General features: G+C 44.1%; 1 pseudogene; it reads left to right on the top strand.

Annotated features, from left to right (window-relative positions):
- Window positions 1-1,538: 1,538 nt before the first annotated feature.
- On the top strand, window positions 1,539-1,693 carry LOC149865813 (U2 spliceosomal RNA; annotated as a pseudogene).
- The last annotated feature ends 6,549 nt before the right edge of the window (window positions 1,694-8,242 follow it).

The raw sequence follows: 8,242 nt of genomic DNA, 5'->3' as shown, positions 1-8,242 counted from the left end.
GTTTTAGTACAGGTACCTCATAAACTTACTTTTGAGCAGCACTTTAGCAGTTATATATACATAGTACAAACTTACAAAAAAAGCTCCAAATCTTAAATGAGCAGAGCTCAACCACTGAAGTCTGCTTAGTACAAACTTTTTTTTTCCCCCAAGGGGGGCACCACTCTTAGAAAAACTGCAATACTAGGCTGATGTATGGAAAGGAAAGAGCAAGCTTCAAGACTATTTTTTTTGTAGCATTTTATTAGAAAATAGGCAATGTCAAACAGCTTTAAAAAGGACCCCATCTGAGGTCTCACAAAGGGAATACAAACACAATTTCAAGAAATTACATAATACTCACATTATAAACAACGCCTCATTCACTTTGCTTAAAACTCCAGTGTTATTCAGTGAACATCTTACCCTTTCTTCTTATACAACTATAGGTTCACGCATCAATACTTAACAGAAAGGTACTGACAAAGCCTTCACCCACTCTTTCTGATAACAAAAGGTGTCCCTTAGTATATCTTATACCTATAGGGGGCTGAAACAACCCCCTGAAAGGCAGCCCTTGCCAGACCACTGTATCCCTTCCACCTGTACCCTGTTTTTTTTTGCCTCCATAAAAGTGCAGTTCATGTAAGACTGTTTTTTTGCACCGGTCCTAGGAGCACTGCAATACCAGGTCAATGCATGGAGTAGATGAAGCACACTCTGGTTCCACCACCCAATACCAAAAAGAATCTGCTCAATATATACCTCTTATGGAGAACATACCAGAGACAATTACCCTGGGAAAACCACCTTTCATATCATGATGTTTCTCCTGCCAGTAGAACTATATATAATATTATCATAAAGCTAAAGGCTCATGATTTATCACCTAGCTCACTCAGCTGGGTCCCACCAGAGTCAACAATATTTCAAGCCATGGTGACAAAGGATCCAAGTGCTAATTAACCCCCATTCATGATCCAAAAATGTATATGCAGATAAGATGCAGGGCAATTGGTCTGGCTCCACCTCATAGAGGGTGGGCCCACACTAATCATATGCAACAGGATGAGGAAGGATGCAACAGAGAGATTCTGGGTGAACTGTTTGGGGCCCCATTTTGTGATATTTGCCAGACATTTAAGGTTGGTGAAGGAACAGGAATCATTGGAAATGGGAAACAAAGGCACAGCTTATCTGTGAGAATGAAGAGGAAGTCAAATTGTATGCAATGTAGTAGCTTACCATAAAATGAAAAGAGTAAGTGTTGAGGGAGAACGCACTTAATGGGCACTAGTATATATATGTCTTATTTAGATGGGTTGTTTCTTAATGGGAGGTTCTTGATAATACTGTTTATCTGGCAGGTAATTGTGTCTGATATGTCTTCCATAGGAGGTCTATATTGAGCAGATTCTTTTTGGTATTGGGTGGTGGAACTGGAGCATGCTCCATCTATTCAGTGCATTGACCTGGTATTGCGGTGCTTCCAGGACCGGTGCCAAAAAAAAAAAAAAATCTTGGGGTTTTTGGCAGGGGATGCAGCGTGACCATGTAGGCGAGCTCCCCAGGGTAATTGTCTCTGATATGTCCTCCATAGGAGGTCTATATTGAGCAGATTCTTTTTGGTATTGGGTGGTGGAACCGGAGCGTGCTCCATCCACTCCATGCATTGACCTGGTATTACAGTGCTTCCAGGACCGGTGCAAAAAAACAGAAAAAAAAGAAAAAAAAAAAATTCTTGGGGTTTTTTACCCTGTTGCAGGGAATAGAAGCTCTCAGGGGTAGTACATCCCTGAGGTCACCCAGGGCTAGGTAGGTGATCTTACTCATGTTGAGCTTGGTCCCTGTTGCTGCTTCATATACCTTGGTGTGTTGTAGCTTTCTTTCTGCTGACCCTTTGTCTCTGTATACAATGTCCAGGTTGTCTATGTATCCAAGGACTTTTATCTTTTCTCCCTTGCTCCCAAGCATCTTCATGCCTCTGATCCTGCGGTCCTGCCTGAACTGCTATGCTAGTGGTTCACACAAATGAAAAGGATTGGGGAGAGTGGGCAGCCCTGCCTGACACCCGATTCCACCACAGTTAGGGTTGTCAGGAACCCATTCACCAGTATCTTGCTGCTTATGTTGGTGTATGGTGCCTTTATCCAGGTGACAAAGGTTGTGGGGAGTTTGACCAAGAGCAGATGAGGCAGAGGGCATAGGAAAAGGCCAGACAGAGACTGGGGCTGTGGCAATCACGCTGCCTGTCACTGGGGGGGCTTGTAGTGCTGATGAAAGCAGTACTACTGCCAATATTTCTGCACACCTCCCTAGTCTTCCCACCCCCTCAGAACAAGTCATTCGCAGAATCCAACAAGCTGTGTGTGTTTTCTTTTGGAACTCCCCATGGGAGAAGGTGGCAAGGACCAAGCCATACAAAGCAAAATCGTCCAGAGGCAGAGGAATGCCAGACATCCTTCTCTTTCTCTGGGTCAAGTACGTGAGCCACGCTTGCAAACTGGCAACAAGGGTGGAACCTAAAACAGCCAGCTTTGTTAAGTATTTTGCAGGGCAGCTGCTGTGACAGTGGCAGGGGTACACAGTGACCAATGGGAGCCCCAGGTCCATGTTATCTCCTTGGCTTTGCAAGGTCCTGAAAAGCTTCTGGGACAAATACAAACTGCACAATGTTACCCTAATGACCTTGGGGAACCACTGCAAGATATGGGAGATGGTAAAGGCAAGAGACATCATATCTCCCATGGATTTTCTACCTGGTGACAGCTGCCAGGCTGTGTGGGAGTGAATCTTCCACAAGGACCTGCAGAAGGAGCACAGAGACCTAAATTGGCAAGCAGCCCACTGGCCACTTCACATATGGACATGGAGAAACAGTGCAGGGCAGAGAGACTCTGAACTTGAATTACTGCCCAATAGATAGAATTCAGAACTGATTTGGCTGTTTTGGCCCGAGACACAAAATTAAAAAAAAAAGTTTGCCTTTGACTAGGAGCAAGTGTGACTAGGGAGCATCTGAGCTCCAATGCCTTTGGGCTTTGGGCCTGCACATAGGATGCCTGCCATGGATTTGGGGAGTATCTGAAGTCCATGACTGATGGGTCTAGGAGGGAGGAGACTTGCCCAGTGGTAGAGCCATACAGACTTGAATGACTGAGCTCAGTTCGGTCTATTTGGAATTAACTTGGCCTTAAGCCAAAAAAATCCCCAACATTGTCTAATGTGAGCCCTGTGTTTTATAGTCATGCTCAGTGTTGGCTGCATTTATTCAACTTCATAGTTGGTTTCCACTGATGAGCACATGCTACTTTTGTCAGCAGTTTAATGATAGATAATGTGTTTAGTAAGATTTCCTTGTATGCAATTATAAGAAGAGAGGATTTTTTCCCCATGACAATTGAGGGAAAAACCTTGTCTTGTATTAAAATAAATACAGTATTTAATATAAAGTTTACCCCAGTGAAAGTTCTGGCTGGGTGTAGCCCTGTAATATATAAGGAAGACAGAGGTAGTTAGCCATGTTGGTCTGAAGTCAGGCAGAAGACAGGGTAGATATGCACCTTATTGACTCACTAAATAAGCTATCTAGAGAGCATAAGCTTTCGTGAACTCAAACTCACATCATGCTGTGAAGGAAAAGCATAGACCAGTTTATGGTCCCATTCACATAATATAGTGAGGACTTCCTGAGAGTACCTAGTGCCCATGCATTTCACTGAAGTCAATAGCCATTGAGGGCATGCAACATATCACAACCAGACACTTGCCAAGTTATATACAGAGTGTTTTTAAAAATTCTGTGGCCATGTCTACATATGCAATTAATGCTCAGAAAGCTTACTGAGCAGTAAAATACAGTTGCCTGCTGTTGTCTGAGCTCTGATTGCGGGGCCAGGTTTGGGACAATGTCCCCCTGCTCCAGCAGCAGCCAGCCAGGATCCAGACAAAATCCTCCATGGTCATATTCACACAGTTTCATAGTTAACAGCTCTGGTTTCTGCACATTGAAGAATCAGTAAGGTGGTTAAGCTTATTTTTAAAAGGTCAAATTCTCAACTACTGGAATAGTTACGGCTACCCAAGATCTGATCCTCTTCTCACTTATTACTGGGGAAATCATCTGTAGCTCCACTGAACTCAATAGTTTTTAAGCTTCTCATTTAAACACTCAGTCATTTTTATGGCAGCCTAAAACCTGAAAAAAACAAACCATACCAGACACAGGGAACACAGATGAATACTTCCCTGATAACTTCTGCAAGGTTGAGAGAAGAAGAGCAACCCAATACACAGACTAAACCAGTTGGTTTTATCAAATACCTGCATGTAAAAATATTTCCTTCTACATCATTTTATTTCAAAGGAAGGAATGAATTATCTTCTAATATGATCACACAAGGGCTCAGAGGCTTCTTGGAGACAAAAGCTCTGTAGCTTTATTTTTAGGTGAAAAAGGAAAGAAAAATCACATGTGCTCTCCTAACTGCTGCCACATCAATTTGCATTTAAGCTCTCTGGCTCCTCCCTTTGACTCCTGCATACAAAAACATAAAATTAAATATGAGCAGGGTTCTTACATGCTTCCAAGTATAATTTGCATATCAAATTTCATCAATCTGTGTTATCCTGAATTTCTGAACATTATAATAGGAGTCTTGATAAATGGAGCTCCATAATAAAAATCAAAAGGAAAACGCCCTACTAAATCATTTTGAATGAAGAACAACTGAATCTGGAATGCTGATGTTACTGTTTTGCTGCAACTGTGTCCAAATGAAAAGCAGCCTGCTATTTCACAGTGATTTGTTCTTTCCATGTGGGGTGAAAAGGGGTTTCTCTTGAATTACATGCACAGTACTAGGGGTGGAAATCCTGCAGGGTACACCTGTATCCATGCACTAGGAGACAGTTGTTGCAGCATTTAACAAGATATATGCCAGCAAGTACTCTTTCTCCCCATCTTTCATGAGAAAAGATGCGATTTTTCAAAAACCAAAAAGCTTATCCTGGAATGACATGTCTGCTTTCTGATCCTTATAGTTAGGTTGGTTTCCGTTGATGAGCACATGCTACTTTTGTCAGCAGTTTAATGATAGATAATGTGTTTAGTAAGATTTCCTTGTAGGCAAATATAAGATGAGAGGATCCACTTGGTGGATTGTGATGATATTAATGGCATCCAGGTACCAGAGAGTTGCTGTTTCGCGAGCCAACTTTCATGGTAATGATCAGGGGTGGCAAGCCTGGGTTTCACCAGCAGCAAGTTTTTGGTGCAACCTCCTATTTTGTGGCACAATCCAAATTTCTCTGAATGGCAAGCACAAGAAGTTGAGGAGGAGGAGATGGACAATGATGTGACTGAAATAATGCTCGGGGCGTAGGGGACAGCTACATCCTGTGGATTCCTGTATCTGAAATGAGCACCGTCTGGTGAGACAGGACTGTGCTGCAGACTTGGCTTGACCATAAGTCACTGCAAAAGCTCAAAGTGACTAAGGGAGCTTTCATCAAAATATTTCCTAGGAAGTTCGCCCCTGAGATATAGAGATCTTATAGCAGAAAGATTGCTCCTTTGACTGATGAGCAGCCCCCAACTTTCTCCACCTGGAAACAAACACACCTTAACTCTACCAATCTATCGCAAACCAGTATGTGGACATTCAGAGGAAAGAGGAAGAATATGACCAGACACTGGCATTTACACAGACAGATGATATCCAGTCTCCCTTAGGCCAGAGCAGTAGAAAACACATGGGTAAACTGGGTGGCCAGGCATTGGAAGTGGCCTGTGTTGGAAGTCCACTAGTAGAGCTCCAAAATAAATTGGGGCAGAGATGCAACATTAGTATTAAATTGCTAAGTCAAGAACAATAGTACACTGGGAGAAGTGGCAGGCTAAAATTTCCCAATTTACATCAAAGTTACATTAGTACAAAGGGTAATATCACATGGTCAGATTGCCTGGATGACAGGGTTTAGTTTGTTCTATCTAATTCCTGCAGACAATCCTAACTTTGGAAAGTACTGAAATAGCAGCATATTTTTCCCTACCCCCACTAGAAAAATGCATTGAGAACAGCAATAAAGATCAAGACCCAAATGTGCCCAAGTGCTTGAACCAAAGCTATCTAAAGTCGCTGGAAAGACTCTGACTGAACTAACTGATTATTGGAACAGGCCCCAAAGTGGTTAAACCAGAGGAAAATCTACTGTAGGCTTCTGAACTTTCAGATAGGCAAGAGTCTTATTTTTGTCTTTTAAAAACATTATGAAGAAAATATCAAAGAAAATAATAATCATTTAGTCAATGTTTTCCTTTTGCAAGAAAAAAACTGAAATATGTATAATAAATATTAATTTAAAACGCAATGGAGTATAGGAAATGTGTGTATTGTTTATAGTCATTTCTACCAGATTAGGATTCTTAATCTTTCTTTTTCTGTAAAATAGGACCTATAGTGAAAAGAAGCATCTTGCTTTCAATTTTTCAGGTTATAGTGTTGGCACTTAGCTGCAGAAGAATTCGGTCTCAGTAGTGAAAGGCTTGGCAAGATTTCTTTCAAAGACAAAACTTTTAACATGAAATGAGGCACATGCTTCCTGTGGTTATGCATTTCTTTTCTTTGAGAAGCCCAACTAAGTCATTTTTACTCGAGTGGCTTGACTAGGTCATGTAAGACTGGGGTGTTTCCTTGAACACTGGCTTGCTTTCAGTTTACGCATCATCTGCTTGTCTGAAAATAAGCTGCTGCCAAATCTTCACAGTAAAGTTATTCTTGGTAATTTTAAAACCAAGGCTTTTGGACTACAGAGCTTTTTAGTTATGAATCTTTGAGAAATTATAGGCCTTACCCATGAAGTGAAAAAAGTAATTAAATGGCAGGATGCAAAATATTTTCAATTTATTGTTATGTTTTAAAAATACTAATCCCTCCAGGCTCTAGCATTTCATTAAATAAATTAAATAAACTTGCCTATTGATGGTATAGCTTTCCATCTTCTTACATAGTCTAATTCAGGGGCTGGCAAAATAGGGCCCATGGCACCAGGCACTTTTATCTGGCCCATGGCACCCACCAACAAATTGCACCCTGCCCAGCCCTTCCACCCAGGAGGGTAGGAGTGAGGCACCAATGCATACTCACCCCCACACCAACATACCTTATTGTGCCTCGCTCCCACCCTTGTGGGAGGAAAGGCCCGGCCCTGCAGCACACAACTTCTGGGCTGGACTGCTGCCACCCCTGCTACAGCCACCCCCATGGGAACCTGCTTGGATCCCCTGGTGTCTAGCTTGTTCCAGGTAGCAAGTAGGGAAGAGGCGGAGGTGAAGTCGGGGGCGGAGGTGGGGGCCAGGGTGGGGACAGTGGAACTGCAGCTTGGAGGATGCACAGAGAGCAGTGCAGAGCCTACTCCCAGGGTGCTGGAAGGAGCACAGAGTTTGGCTGGGCAGGGTGTGGGTGTGGGGGGAGGACCTCTCCCACACACTCCCCCACATGGCACGCAGCCCCCACTGCCAGCAGCAGCAGCAAATGGGGGCACTCAGGGCACTTGTGCCTGGTGCAGGCACTCGCACCTGGCAGGACATGGCACTGGCCAGTACTGTGCACGGGGGCAAGGAGCACAGCCTTCTTGGTTACCTCTATTATGGGGGCTCCACGCTGCCTGCCTGCAGCTCCCACACTCACGCCAGAGGAAGCCCCACACTGGAGCTGGTTGCCTTGCCTGCTGCCTGCTGCACAGGTCCCTGGACTCCACCAGAATTGGAGGGAGCCCCACCCCCTGCTTTCCTGTGGATTCCAGCGCAGGGCTTTTCCTGGTGCAAGTGCAGGAGCTGCAAGCATGCCATGCAGAGCCCTCACAATATAGGTAGCTGGGCAGGCTGTGCTCCTGATCCCCACTCTGCCGTGTGCAGCACTGGTTGGAGCCACACCCCATTGGGCACCAGTGCCTGCACTGGGCACAAGCACCCTGAGCCCCACCACCTGTTGCTGCTGCTGGCAGTGGAGGTGCACCATGTGGGGGAGTGTGTGGGGGGTTCCCTCACCCCCTACCTCCCTCACACCCCACAAACCTCACACACTCACACCATGCCCCCACAACCCCCACTGACATATATATACACCCCAACATACACTATGCCTCCCACACCTCACCATACATATACATACACCCCGCACACGCCATATACAAGAGTAAGAATTTTTTGAGTTATACAAATTGCTTCTATATAGACTACACAAACACAAATCATGACAAA

Source organism: Crocodylus siamensis, chromosome 4 (genome assembly GCF_052110815.1).
Source record: "Crocodylus siamensis isolate JL-2025a chromosome 4, ASM5211081v1, whole genome shotgun sequence".
In the NCBI taxonomy this organism is placed as follows: domain Eukaryota; kingdom Metazoa; phylum Chordata; order Crocodylia; family Crocodylidae; genus Crocodylus; species Crocodylus siamensis.
Note: the sequence above shows the minus strand (reverse complement) of the source record. Positions and strands in the feature narration are given on the sequence as shown.